At 37.6% G+C, this 16,143-nt stretch overlaps 2 long non-coding RNA genes across 2 annotated transcripts; one reads left to right on the top strand and one right to left on the bottom strand.

The window, feature by feature from the left end:
• Positions 1–1,607: 1,607 nt before the first annotated feature.
• LOC126830770 (uncharacterized) lies at positions 1,608–8,661 on the bottom strand. The gene is made up of 4 exons (XR_007683972.2): positions 8,505–8,661; positions 6,570–6,859; positions 5,062–5,193; positions 1,608–2,743 (listed from the first exon to the last, which is right to left on the bottom strand). It is a non-coding gene; the product is annotated as an uncharacterized LOC126830770 (long non-coding RNA).
• A 1,793-nt stretch (positions 8,662–10,454) lies between these two features.
• On the top strand, positions 10,455–16,143 carry LOC126830768 (uncharacterized). Its single transcript, XR_007683969.2, has 4 exons — positions 10,455–10,612; positions 12,648–12,997; positions 13,475–13,606; positions 14,784–16,143. It is a non-coding gene; the product is annotated as an uncharacterized LOC126830768 (long non-coding RNA).

Raw genomic sequence — 16,143 nt, 5'->3', positions numbered from 1 at the left:
TGTAAATAATTATGCCCGTGCCATTTGATTGTTTGTAAATATAGCCTACTCATTTGCATTAAGAAGTATACTTATTTATACAGATATTTTGAAATTTAGTAAAATAAAGACACGTTTTATAAATTTATCATCAGACTTAATTATAGTATTATATGTTAAATATATCAGAATTGTAGATAAATCTCCAACTGTTGACAATAATTTTGTAAAGAATCGCACATTTTAAAATATAATTGTAGTTATTCTATTCTATTGTATTCAGGTTAAAGTAGCTAAGTCTCTAACTCAGTATCATCCAAAACCTTCGACAATGAAAACACGAATTATTTGTCAATTTTAATCAACATTGGTGTTGTGATCTTACCGGGGAAATCTGGGATTCTGATATTCAATATTTATGACAAAATAAACATTTTACGATTGGTACACGAATCGTGTACCATGATGCATTTCAGCGCAATTTGTAACAAGCGACTCGGAAGAACGAGGTTAGACATATTCCACAAGTCATGTCAAACGGTGACCCCATATTCTTATCTGGAAAGCATGTGCAATAAATACTATCAGTGTAGACTGGAATAACCAGGCGCTAGAGATTGCCATTCGATTGAGACTTCTGGCGTATTTCGCCGAACATAACTGCTTTGAAATTAGAGTAAAAACGGAAACGACTGAATGTAAATCAGTTTATTTACATTCATATTACATTATTATATACGTTGCGACCCATTTTTGTCAATTTCTAGGTCCCAAATATTAGCGATTTAGCTCCTTTAAGTTTAGTTCATGAATGTTTTTCATGCTACTTGTTTTAACCAGTACCGTTATTGCGTTTCAATGGATAAGATTGTGACACTAATAATTAAATATGTATAGATGACTAGTAGTCAAACTGAGCTGACATACATCTTGAGACATTTGGCGTCTGTTTTTTAGATATACAGTTATAGTTTTCCATAAAATTGACCCATTTGACCGCCATATACGCATTATATATTAACAGATGGTATGCGTTTATTAAAAGAGTAAACATACCCTGTCCCTACTTACACCGCAAGAATCCGAAGAGTACAAAAAACAGCTTCGCGGACATCCTACAATGGAAACAGGATTAGGTGCTTGGAAATTAGCGAGTACAACTACCTCGCCCACAGTGATAATAAAGGTTCTTTTAGGGTTTATAAATATCTATTTTCACAGATCAAGTTTAATAAGCCATTCGCTTTCACCGGCCGTCTTTATTAGCCCATTCGGGGCAGAACAGTAGGACGTTAAACTCCATTACGTTTCATTTCGCTTTCACCGAAATGAAATGAAATGGAGTTTAACGTCCTACTGTTCTGCTCCTAACCTGGTCTAATGAAGACGGGCATACGCCATACAGTGTGCTATGAGGGAAATTTTGCCCAGACAGCGGCACTACGGCCTACTCTTATATCGAATTCCAACTGCCAAGGGATCTTTTACGTGCACGCCAATGTGTACACGGGACCTCGGTTTTTCGTCCCATCCGAACGACCAGACAGCCCCTCCGTCCTGCATCACTGAAGGGCGCTTTCACCGAAAGACGGTGAACAACTAAAACAAAAAAGCATAGTAAATTATAATTAATTATAATTATTTTATTAAAAGCCAAGCTCTGGAAACATGTATATTAATAACATATAAAATAAAATAATTCCAGTTATAAATGTCTCTACAACTGAATTTGCTGTGTAATAACAACAGTTACAATCCAATAGGTTTCAATGTATTGGTTTTAACAATAATTAAGAAATTGTTTATTTATAAAGCCCAACCAAAAAAACGTGGGTTATATAACAAATGGACCTCTATCCTGTAGATCTGTTTAAACATATCATTCATATTTATAAGCAATACCATTACACCATGGACAAGGTATTGTAAATTAAGCTAGATTAAAGAATGTTTTACACATTATAATTTTAACTGTGCTATCAGCCTCGGTGGAAGCGGTGTTGAGTCTCGCAAACAAACGAAATCATTTTAATCTCCCAACAAGAGAAAAATACAAACAAAAAGCACATTAGTACACTTATCCATTTAAAGAAAAAAATGTTAGTGCGAAATTGTGAGTGAGTACGAAATTGTGAAATCTGTTAAATCTGTTCTAATTACGTTGTGAAAAGGTGAGTTAATTAATTATTAATTATGAAGGCAATGGGGAAATATGTTAACTGGATAAAGTCTGGACTACAGACTTTATGTGGTGATATAAAATCAGGACTCATACACAAAGATTTAAAGCCAGTGATACTTAATATGGCGAATCAAAGAGGGACTGAATTCTATACTAACATCTTAAAATGGATATAGTTATTAGGCATGGGCTGTCTAGTTAACATAAATAAAACTACTGAACATTATCATTAAAATAACTATGAATATCATCGTTATAATAACTATAATTAAATTCAAAAGCAATCATGAATATCATCATTATAATAGCTATAATTAAAATCAAAGACAATTATTATGAAATGTACAGCATCAACTAAGTTATAATTACAATCTTATTAAAATCAAATGTCAATTACTCTCCATTATTATAATCATTGTAATAATAGTTAGTTTTATAATTGTCATGAAACTTCGTGATGAGAACGGCATATATTATACCGCCGATGATTCCAACAACTATGGCAGCGAAAGATAAGTTTCTTGCTGTTGCTGCTTCTGATCTTGCACGAATAAAGTCACCATCTCGGGTAGCAGTTGCGGACTGAAACATATTGATAAAAATATCATTCGAAAAACCCCCTCAGATTTTAAAGAATTCTAAGTTTGGACTACAAATAGATCGGTTAAAAAGTACGCTGAGGCGCTGTACCTGGAATAAGAAAATGAATGTCTACACGCGTTAAACACGCAACATACGCACAACTTTTGTAACGGATGGATGGAGATTATCTGCGGCCCCTATCGCGTACACAAGATTTCGGCTAAGGACCATAAGGAACGAAAGTTCGAGGAACACGTATTATGGATAGGGTTCGTCCTTTTATGACCCCAATGCTTCGCCTTCACAAATTTTGCGTAAATGGCTGGGTCATAACTCAAGAAGTTGCCGTCTGATACGCACCGATCTCATCCAAGATCTGTTGATCTTTAATACATCTAATTCAGACAACAATTGTAACCTCCAGATGACCACGACCTTGGTATATGCATTTATGCTTTGCCATGATTGCTGTATAGTGTCATCAGTTTGTCTCGGTTCTTTGCGTATGCATAGAGATAAGAAACCTCATCTCGCAGCCCTCCGTGTTTCGAGATAACAGATGGTGCTTTATAGCTTCAACTGGCCCCCCAACACTGGCAACCCCCCAACACTAGCAACCCCCCAACACTGACAACCCCCCAACACTTGCAACCCCCCAACACTGCCCCCCCCCCCCCAACACTGGCAACCCCCCAACACTGGCAACCCCCCAACAATGGCAACCCCCCAACAATAGCAACCCCCCAACACTGGCAACCCCCCAACACTGGCAACCCCCCCAACACTGGCAACCCCCCCAACACTGGCAACCCCCCAACAATAGCAACCCCCCAACACTGGCACCCCCCCCCCCCCAACACTGGCAACCCCCCAACAATAGCAACCCCCCAACACTGGCAACCCCCCAACACTGGCAGCCCCCCAACAATAGCAACCCCCCACACTGGCAACCCCCCAACACTGGCAACCCCCCAACAATGGCAACCCCCCAACACTGGCACCCCCCCCCCCAACACTGCCCCCCAACATTGGCAACTCCCCCAACACTGGCAACCCCCCAACACTGGCAACCCCCCCAACACTGGCAACCCCCCAACACTGGCAACCCCCCAACAATAGCAACCCCCCAACACTGGCAACCCCCCCAACACTGGCAACCCCCCAACACTGGCAACCCCCCCAACAATAGCAACCCCCCAACACTGGCAACCCCCCATCACTGGCAACCCCCCAACAATAGCAACCCCCCACACTGGCAACCCCCCAACACTGGCAACCCCCCAACAATGGCAACCCCCCAACAATAGCAACTCCCCAACACTGGCAACCCCCCCCCCCCCCAACATTGGCAACCCCCCCCCCCCCCCCAACATTGGCAACCCCCCCCCCCCCCAACACTGGCAACCCCCCAACACTGGCAACCCCCCAACAATAGCAACCCCCCAACACTGGCAACCCCCCAACAATGGCAACCCCCCAACAATAGCAACCCCCCAACACTGGCAACCCCCCAACACTGGCAACCCCCCCAACACTGGCAACCCCCCAACACTGGCAACCCCCCAACACTGGCAACCCCCCCCCCAACAATAGCAACCCCCCAACACTGGCAACCCCCCAACACTGGCAACCCCCCCCAACACTGGCCACCCCCCAACACTGGCAACCCCCCCAACACTGGCAACCCCCCAACACTGGCAACCCCCTGGCAACCCCCCAACACTGGCAACCCCCCAACACTAATCACATCGGGATTCAAATAAGCAAAATTGACAATTTTTTTCTTCAAAACAACGATTGATTATTGTTATTTATAACATTTCTGCCACATCCAACTACAATTAAGCATAACACTCTACCTGCCATGGGTACAAATCTCCTCTTTTTAAATTGAAGCGATAATAGATTGCTTTGTCCGACATTTTAAATTTGACATCTTTAACACATAAAGGCAGGGCCTCGTGTACAATAGCCAATCAAAGTACCAACCTGTTCCGGGTTGCGCATGAGTACTACCCCGTAACTATGTCTGTATCAATTTTGATAAAAAAACCGCTTGATTTACTTTGTCAATATTGCTGATAAATGAAACTTGTTTCAGTAGATTGGGATGCGTAAGTGTAATAAGTTCTAATGGTGTACATACACTAAAGGCACCCAATCGTAGCTAAAAAAAACAAGCACATCTGTATATCTCAACGTTTTTAGCTACGTTCTTGTAGCTAGCTAGAACATTGCGTCATGTGAAACTGCACCGGATAATGGTCAAACGACTTCCCTCAATCCCCCACAAAGTCATCGGACAAAAGATAACTTACCCTAAAGGAGTATATCATTGCAGCTAGTCCCAGTGGGCAGAAACAACACAAGCACGTAAATACTGACAGACCCATATAATCACGTGGAGCTGATGTCACTATAATAGCAGATGTGGCGGGTTGATTTGAGACCTAAAACATCAGAATATACATTCATTTTTGTGTTCAAATATTCCACTCTAAATTTGTCACAACGCGCATGACGTGACATAGTTTTCTACAGCTACATACAGTTCATTATACAAGTAATGTGAAGAAGACTTATTTTGATCTAACGGCTTCTTATGCTACATGCTTAATAAAATAAAACAATCTAGCAGGCCACGGTTATAATCTTCGTCAAAGTGTTGTTTAAATTTTAAAATTGTATTGACATTTACATTTTATTCTTTTATGGGGACACCTGATCTACCAAACTGATCCGCAGTAAATATTCGCTAAGGTCACCGAGAGGGATGACATCGGAGCAAGTTAATTAGATCTCGATATTAACCCTTTTTCTTCTGCAAATTAAGTTCCTAAAGGTCATTCACACAGTGGTAAAAGAAGACTTTCGCATTACCCCCATGGAACAGTTTTCTGACCTACAATGACATCAATGTACCATTATTTGCCGCCTTTCCCTGGCAAAGTTTATGTACCGTTACTCTACTCTGTAACTTGGTATTTACGGTTTGAATCCAGATCGTTGATTTAAGGTCTTCCCGCTAATTCTATTTACCAACTAAGCCCATAATACACTTACACTAATTTAAATAAAAACGAAGAGTGGTGAATTCTTATGTGTAAATAATACGAGTAATATAAACACTGCAATACCATCAAATCGACAAAGTTTAAATTTGTTTACTTCACAAATTAAAATATCTACCTACTTCCATTTTATTCGAATCGTACTTCGTAGTCGTATTTTGAAACGAACTGTGTTTCTGTTACAAATTGGTGAAATTGGAATACGCTATATTCAGATTGGTTGTTTTGTGTGCTTCATGCTTTTGAATATATCATGAATTGTAATTAGTTGAATAAATGTGATTGTCCATCGAAGTCTTTGTTATACCCCCACCCCCTCCCCAAGTCGGACTATCGCATCAAATCGTTTGTTCATAGCCTTGCATGCCATGATTGATGGTGAGTTAATAGAATTTGTATCGCCTCAGTCGCATCGATACCAGTTACGGGTTGACTAATTATTGAATTTTAACAATTGTATAATACAAATTATAACTTTAGATCGAGCTACTTTCAAGCGACTCATCGACTTGGAGGGCTTATATTTGAGCAATTGGTGTCACTATGAGTGGAGACTATTGCGCCGCCTTTGGACATGAAATTACTACACTCTATCCTGGTCTAAAGGAATTTCTTGATACGACGTGTAAAGTAATGCGCAAATACATTTTGATTGGTGGACTCCAGATTGACCTACCAATCAATAGTGACCTACCGAATACACGTAACTAAAATAACATTCATTACGCTGAGCGGTTATGTATAATTCTTCTTACCACAACATTCACATTGTTAATACTCGTAGGAGCTTGTTGCCCGGGGCCATACTGGCCATACTGACCAGGGCCATACGGTGGTTGGTAGGCTTTATTTGGGGAATATGGTGGTGGTGGTGCGTTCATCCCTGGCTGATCATAACCATAGTTAGGACTGGACTGGGGTGCTGGGACGGTGTTGGTACTGACTCCGGTAACACCTTGGACTTGTGTCAGGTGATCAATTGGTCGTTTATCGCCAGCTTGATCGTAACCATAATCCCCAGCATACTGATTGGGTAGATTATTTTCTGGAAAAAAGTAAGAATGTTGAATATAAGACCCACAGATGATTCGCAAATCTGGAACAAGGCACTTATTGTCACATGAAATGTCCCGGCAACCCCTCTGGTGTCGGACACAGAGATCTATCTTTTTCATTTTGTTTTATTGATATTTATACTGCTCGTCAGGCACAAGGTCAATTATCTGCGATATCACCTCGGTGGAAGCGGACGTAAAATACAACTAACTCACACATACACACACACACAAGGTACACAGTAGGACATCCGACTTGTAAATAACACTGAAGAATCGCAAGGAAGTTTATCGATCAACACCCGGATCGAATCAAGGACCTTCTCGAAGTAAGTCAGTGCCTCAATAGCCGTGCCCCCCCCCCCCCCACAAAAAACTTGTAATAATCTAAAGTCGTAAACAACGAGTGTCGGACCAATGGGCATTGATTTTCACAAATAACCAATAATATAGCAACACTGATACTTCTGTCGTGTATTGCTTTCATAAATTGTATTGTAGAAACAGAAAAACATTTAAAAGATTCAGCGATAACGTAAATGGGAGGTAACTCGAAACAAAAGCCTACAGCAACGGTATTAACTAATTTTCCGCTTTTTTCAAATTGGCATCATTAGAGTAAATGTGTATAAAGAATAGTCTGAGAAGGCTTTCGCATTACCTCTGTGAAAATATTCGGAATTGGTCCTGGCAGAATGGTGATTTTTAGTCATTTTACGCCTTGCAGAAATATTTCCAACATATTTTTTTTTTATCTTAATTATTTAAAAAAATATTTTAGAATTAATTTGCTAAAGAACCAATTGACTCGCAGAAATTTGATCCATTGCAAATAAAGGGCGTCGGGGTCGATTAGCGGGTTTCACCGGTCTGTTAATTACCTCTAGAGTCATTATATTTTGCGGTCAGTTTCAAAGATGACGATGCATGACCCAATTTGGCCTTCATCATGTGTAAACGCCGCTTCATTTATTGTCCTTGAGGTCTATTAATTTTATTCGAGAAAGGTCATCGTGAGATTATTTGTACATCATGAGAATGATATATTCGTTTTGAGTACTGTCATTTGTACACCATGATTGTTTGCTTTGTCCACACCCGTTTCGATCAGTAGGATTTCACATATAAGAAGCTTGTGGTTTCTAACTGAATATACTTTTTAAATATCAATCGAATATAAATATGTATTGTGTTGGGGTTTTCTGTGGGATATACTTTAACGTTATCTGTGTACATTTTATTTACAATACATACTATTTATATCTCTATATATTTGTGGCTATAGCAAACTCTGCTTCGCCTGTAATAAAGTTCTATACGATCGAATGTTGATATTTTACATCGTGCAGTAGTTAGACCTCGAATCTTTTAAACATATTTCCATTAAAAAAAACATAAAGGCCTACATTCAAATAACAGAATAAATTTAGAAGAACTATTTATTTTATTTAAAAAGTTTAAGTCTGTATGACTTTACCCAAATCAACATGGCCGCCTTGTTTATTAAAAAAACAGCTATGAGTCTATTTTAGTCATCTAGTTAGTCTATTACACTCTTTGTTTAAACAACTTATAATTAATAACTTTAACTAGATAAACTTTTATCAGTAATAGTATAATAATAGTACATCTTACCGGCCATGGTTAATTTATAGGAGAATTCGATGAACACAGGCTATTTCAGCTTATTATGATCTCGTAACCTTGTCAAACAGGATGTAAAAACTAGAATCCCGTATGTCAAAAAGCATTGCTCAATAATATTTAACGACATTTAAGTACAGATCCCACGAGCTGGAATTTTTCGCTCGAATTCAATAGAATGATTCTAATTGCTGTAAAACGCCACACACAAAACAAAAAGAAAATAAAAAAAATAAAAGGTCCGAATGACTTTCTGCAACATTCGTCTTCAGGGTATGGCCTTCTTCATGGTGCAAGACGGAGGGTTTGACAAGATTAGCTGTCTCGTCGTGCGGATGGTACGTAAAATCCGAGGTCCTTTGCTTAGTTTAAAGTAGACGAATTGAGGCTGACCCAGTAGTTTAAATGCGCATACGTTTGACGGAAACTGAATTATTACTGACTATTATTTTGACAGCCAATATGATCACTGAATCAGATTTGCCCCCCCCCCCCCGGTCGTAATTTAGGCAACAAACTTTAGAATAAATTTATTTTCAATCCATAAGAATCGGTTGTCACCCATTTTAAACAATGCTTCTTGGTTGAAAGTTAAGCTCCTATCCTGTATTGCGAAGGCTATATTTCTTGAACATTTTCTTTCTTGTGTCAGTAAAAGCAATATGTAACGGTCTCTCGGAATATGATTATAAAGGACGCGTGATACAATTAATGAAAAATAAACTGAACGATGCAAATTGGGCAAGATGGGAAGAAATAAGTTTAGAAGAATACGAAATTCGATTCTGAATGAAAAATGCGTGTACGCGTCTACGCACAAGACGGGACATATTGCAAATTTGTTCATATTAACTCAGGTGAATGGGATGTGATTTCTCAATTCGGTAAAACAAGTTGACCGTCTTTTTTAAAAACATGTACAATGTTAAGCGGCCCATACACGTTCAATATCAATTAATTGATGAAATTGACCTTGCCCACACACGATCAATGTAATTAGCGTCAATTTTCAATCTGATCGAAAACTTAGAGATAAAAGCATCTCTGGCACTAGTACACACGGTATATTTAATTGACGAGCCGTTAATAAATATCAAAGGAACTTTGATCCGTCAATTAATTGATTCAATTAAATTGTTTCAATTAATTCGCCGTCGATGTCCTCCATACACGTTAAATTTTTTCTTCAATTAATTTGCAGTAAGTCATCAACCATCAGTATTGTACCACATGTGAATGATATAGATACAATATGTTTTCAATTATTCCACTTTAAATTGTGTACTGAGCGAAGTTATGGCTGTTTGTACGTACAACCATCCTATGGTCAAGATTATGGGCTTGGCATGTAAATAAATGTCTAATTCATATCTCGTCTATATTTAAAGTATATATAAAGCATAATATTTATTTAATTGTATAAGGCTTTCGGGTATGCAATTATATTACACTACAACTGGTTTGAATAAAATGGGTATACGTTTTGAAGTACGTCCTGGTACATAAATAATACTGCACTTATACGCATGAACGGTTTTCATTGGGGGTTATACACACTACACTAAGTCGTGACTGAAAGATATTTGTAGTTGTTAAAACATGAACATCAAATATAGAAGGCAAATGGCTTAGGGGTGAATAGCAGAAGCCAACTATTTAAACTCTGAATTATGAAGAAGCATTAAAACCGAGCCATTCAAATCACTAAAGAATGGGTTTAACTGAAATGTGGATGGTATATAATAATATACGACACAGTTGACGATTTACCAGGAAATAAAATGTACGTTATAATAATTAGAAGCGGTTTCATTTGAAGACGAATGTTGCGGAAAGTCATTCGGATCTTCTATTTGTGTGTGTGTGTGTGTGTGTGTGGCGTTTTACAGCAATTGTTTACTGGTAGAATCATTCTATTGAATTCGAGCGAAAAATTCCAGCTCGTGGGATCTGTACTTAAATGTCGTTAAATATTATTGAGCAATATTTTGTCATATGGGATTCTCGTTTTTTTACATCCTGTTTGACAAGGTTACGAGATCACAATAAGCTGAAATAGTCTGTGTTCCTCGAATTCTCCTATAAATTAACCATGGCCGGTAAGATGTACTATTATTATTCTATTTATGATAAGAGTTTATCTGTTAAAGTTATTAATTATTGGCTTTTTAAACAAAGAGTGTAATAGACTAACTAGATGACTAAAATAGACTCATAGCTGTTTTTTAATAAACAAGGCGGCCATGTTGATTTGGGTAAAGTCATACAGACTAAAAGGTTTTAAATAAAATAAATAGTTCTTATAAATTTATTCTGTAATTTGAATGTAGGCCTTTATGTTTTTTTTAATGGAAATATGTTTAAAAGATTCGAGGTCTAACTACTGCACAATGTAAAATATCAACACTCGATCGTATAGAACTTTATTACAGGCGAAGCAGAGATTGCTATAGCCAAAAATATATAGAGATATAAATAGTATGTATTGTAAATAAAATGTACATAGATAACGTTAAAGTATATCCCACAGAAAACCCCAACACAATACATATTTATATTCGATTGATATTTAAAAAGTATATTCAGTTAGAAAACAATCTTATGTGTGAAATCCTACTGATCGAAACGGGTGTGGACAAGGCAAACAATCATGGTGTACAAATGACCATACTCAAAAAGAATGTATCATTCTTAATGTGCACAAATGACCTTTCTCAAATAAAATGTATAGATCTAACAATGACCTTTCTCAAATAAAATGTATAGACCTAATGGATAATAAATGAAACGGCGTTTACACATGATGAAGGCCAAATTGGGCCATGCATCGAGGTTTAATGTCATCTTTGAGACTGACCACAAAATCGTGAACAGAAAATATAATGACTCGAGAAGTTAGTTAACAGACTGGTAGAACTAATCGACCCCCACGCTCTTTATTTGCAATGGATCAAATTTTAAGAATTCATAGCCAAACGCATCAGCAGTGAATATTCGCTTGGTCGCTACAATCACTGAAAGGTAAAAATCGGTGCGAGTTAATTGGCTCTTTAGCAATTAATTCTAAAATATTTTTTTTAAATTATAAAGCTAAAAAAAAATATGTTGAGTAAAAATCACCATTCTGCCAGGACCAATTTAGAATATTTTCACAGAGGTATTGCGAAAGCTTTCTCGGACTATTCTTTATACCCATTTACACTAATGATGCCAATTTTCAAAAGCGGAAAATTGGTTAATCCCCTTGCTGCGAGCTTTTGTTTCGAGTTACCTCCCATTTACGTTATCGCTGAATCTTTTAAATGATTTTCTCTTTTAACAAGGGGTGTTGGATGGCTGAATGGTTAGCACGTGCGCGCTGTATCATAAAGTCTGTCATTGAGTCAACTGGCGTGGTTTCGAATCCCCGGTTGACAAGGAGTAGGTTTGCCTGTCCAACCTCATGGGTTTTCTCCGGGTCCTCCGGTTTCCTCCCACTGCTAAAGATCCCCACACGCAAGCGAATTATGGAAATAAAATTGAACCATATGTTAGTCCCGAAATGACCTAGTTTGTCGAGTGGACGTTAAACCCCATTTCTCCCCCTCTCTCTCTCTCTCTCTTTCTACAATACAATTTATAAAAGCAATACACGACAGGGGTATTAGTGTTGCTATATCATTGGTTATTTGTGAAAATCAATGCCCATTGGTCCGACACTCGTTATTTACGACTTTTGTTATTACAAGTATTTTGTGGGGGTTTTTTTTGTTGGGGGGGGGGGCACGGCTATTAAGGTACTGACTTACTAACAGAAGGTCCTGGATTCGATCCCGGTGTTGGTCGATAAACTTCCTTGCGATTCTTCAGTGTTATTTACAAGTCGGATGTCCTACTGTGTACCTGACGTTTTGACCTTGTGTGTATGTGTGAGTTACTTGTATTTTACGTCCACTTCCGCCGAGGTGATATCGCAGATAATTGACCTTGTGCCTGACGAGCAGTATAAATATCAATAAAACAAAATGAAAAAGATAGATCTCTGTGTCCGACAAGAGAGGGATTGCAGGGACATTTCATGTCACAATAAGTGCCTTGTTCCAGATTTGCGAATTATATGTGGGTCTAATATTTAACATTCTTACTTTTTTCCAGAAAATAATCTACCCAACCAGTATGCTGGGGATTATGGTTACGATCAAGCTGGCGATAAACGACCAATTGATCAACCGACACAACTTCAAGGTTTTACCGGAGGCAGTGCCAACAACGTCCCAGCCCCCCAGTCCAGTCCTAACTATGGTTATGATCAGCCAGCGATGAACGCACCACCTCCACCATATTCCCCAAATACAGCCTACCAACCACCGTATGGCCCTGGTGGTCAAGTTCCTTATGGCCCTGGTCATTATGGCCAGCACCCTCAGTATAACCAGCAGCCTCAGTATGGCCAGTATGGCCCCGGGCAACAAGCTCCTACGAGTACAAACAATGTGAATGTTGTGGTAAGTAGAATTATAAATAACCGCTCAGCGTAATGAATGTTATTTTAGTTACGTGTATTCGGTAGGTCACTATTGATTGGTAGGTCAATCTGGAGTCCACCAATCAAAATGTATTTGCGCATTACTTTACACGTCGTATCAAGAAATTCCTTTAGACCAGTATAAAGTGTAGTAATTTCTTGTCCCAAGGCAGCGCCATAGCCTCCACTCATATTGACACCAATTGCTCAAATCGAACCCCTCCAAGTCGATGAATTGCTTGAAAGTAGCTCGATCTAAAGTTATAATTTGTATTGCATAATTGTAAAAATTCAATAATTGGTCAACTTTAAGTGGTATCGATGCGACTGAGGCGATAAAAATTCTATTAACTCACCATCATGGCATGCAAGGCTATGAACAAACGATTCGTAACACAAACAATGGTTCATTTCAAATATTTGAAAACAAAAATGAATGTATATTCTGCTGTTTTAGGTCTCCAATCAACCCGCCACATCTGCTATTATAGTGACATCAGCTCCACGTGATTATATGGGTCTGTCAATATTTACGTGTTTGTGTTGTTTCTTCCCATTGGGAATAGCTGCCATCATATTCTCCATGAGGGTAAGTTATGTTTTGAATGATGAATTTGTGGGGGATTGAGAGAATACGTTTAGCCATTATCCGGCACAGTTTAATATGACATCATGTTCTATGCTATCTACGAGAACGTAACTAAAAACGTTGAGATATAAGTGCTTGGTTTTAGCTACGATAGAGTGCCTTTAGTTTCACCTGGCAAACTTAATTTCTTTATTAATGCATGTAACTTAAAAGATAAGTTAATTTTATACTATAAGAACTTATGACACATACATAGCCCAATCTACTGAAACAGCTTTCATTTATCAGCAATATTGACAATAAAGTAAACGAAGCGTTGTTTTTATCAAAGTTGATACGGACATTCATAATAATTACGGTGAAGTACTCCTGCGCGTCTCGGATCGGGTTAGCACTTTGATTGACTTTTGTACACAAGGCCCTGCCTTTATGTGTTAAAGACGTCAAATTTAAAATGTTGGACAAATCAATCTATTATCGCCTAGAATTAAAAAGAGGGGATTTGTACCCGTGTCAGGCAGGATTTTATGCTTAATTGTAGTTGGATGTGGCAGAAATGTTATAAATAACAATAATCGTTGTTTTGAAGAAAAAACTGTCATTTTTGCTTATTTGAATCCCGATGTATTTAGCATTGGGGGGGGGGGGTGTCAGTTCAAACTATATAGCACCATCTCTTATCTCGAAACACGGAGGGTTGAGAGATGAGGTTTCTTATCTAGTTCTATGCAAGGGTAAAGAACCGAGCCAAACTGATGACAGTATAAAATAGAATTATTGTCTGAAAGTTGTTTATAAAGTAAACGATCCGTGCCAAATAATACTTTAGAGAATAACATAACGCTGTAGCGGTAAGGGTTATAAGCTTTAGATTTGCTGTGGAAGGGATTTTTATCCGTTCAACCCCCCTTCCCCTTTACAGGTGGGTATCAGGCGGCAACTTGTTGGGCTATGAACGTGTGAAGCAGTGGGAACCCTATCCATAATCAGTGCTCACCTTTTCGTTCGTATCTCGCGTGTTTAAACCGTATAGACATTTATTTTCTTAATACAGGTACAGCTCAGCGTACTTTTTAACTGATGGGCGTTTGGGACCTTTGTTAATATTTTTCTATTGGTAGTCCAAACTTATAATTCCTTGAAGTTTTTTTTTCGAATTTTTATCAATATATTTCAGTCCGCAGATGCTACCCGAGATGGTGACTTTATTCGTGCTACATCAGAAGGAAAAACTGCCAGATACTTATCTTTCGCTGCCATAGTTGTCGGCATCATCGGCGGTATAATATATGCCGTTCTCATTACCCAGTTATATAAAACTAACTATTACAATGATTATAATTAATTGAAGGTAATTGGTGAACATTTGATTTTAACAAGATTGTAACTATAAAATAGTTGATGCTGTGCATTTCATAATTGTCTTTGGTTTTAACGTCCACTCGACACAAACTAGGTCATTTCGGGACTAACACATAGTTTAATTTTATTTACATAATTCGCTTGTGCGTAGGGGTCTTTAGCAGTGGGAGGAAACCGGATTATAATGATGAAATTCATAGTTATGATGATATTCATGGTTATTGTAATGATGATATTCATAGTTATGATGATATTCATGGTTATTATAATGATGATATTCATAGTTATGATGATATTCATGGTTTCTTTAAAAAATGATGATATTCATAGTGATATTCATAGTTTTTTTTAAAAATGATGATATTCATAGTTTTTAAAAAATGATGATATTCATATTTTTTAAAAAATGATGATATTCATAGTTTTTAAAAAATGATTTAAAACTATAACAACTGTGCGAGTTCAGTAAAATCCAAATTTTAGTAGATACTTCAACTTTGATTGGCTAAGCACTAAAATCAGTCTAATATTTTTCAATCAAATTACTAAGTTTTGGATTTTATCTAAGTTCAAATTTCGTGAAACAGGCCCCTTTAATTGGCTGGTGTTCAAATAACATATTTCCCCTTTGCCTTCTGTTATGTTGCTTTTTTAATTAATAATTATTTAACTCATCTTTTTACTAGATTAAGTTAACAACACTCACAATTTCGCACACAAAATTTCGCACTCACAATTTTTTTCGTTAAATGGATAACTGTACTAATGTGCCTTTTGTTTGTATTTTTCTCTCGTTGGGAGATTGAAATGTTTTCATTTGTTTACGAGGCTTAACACTCGCTTTCACCGAGGTTGATAGCACAGTCAAAATTGAAATGTGTAAAACATCCTTCAATCTAATTCAATACCTTGTCCATGGTGTAATGGTATTGCTTATAAATATGATTATGTGTCTAAATAAATTTATTTACATCTCCATTTATTATCTAACCTACGTGTTTAGGTTGAGGTTTACAAAAAAACAATTTTTTAATTATTCTTAAAACCAATACATTGGAACCTATGGGATCGCAACTTTCATAACTGGAATTCCGATCTTTATGTTCAAAATATAAATATTGTATTTTATATGTTATTAATATAGGGCTTGGATTTAATAAATTAATTATAATTTA

Source organism: Patella vulgata, chromosome 8, assembly GCF_932274485.2.
Source record: "Patella vulgata chromosome 8, xgPatVulg1.2, whole genome shotgun sequence".
In the NCBI taxonomy this organism is placed as follows: domain Eukaryota; kingdom Metazoa; phylum Mollusca; class Gastropoda; family Patellidae; genus Patella; species Patella vulgata.
This window is presented reverse-complemented; position numbering and strand designations above follow the sequence as displayed.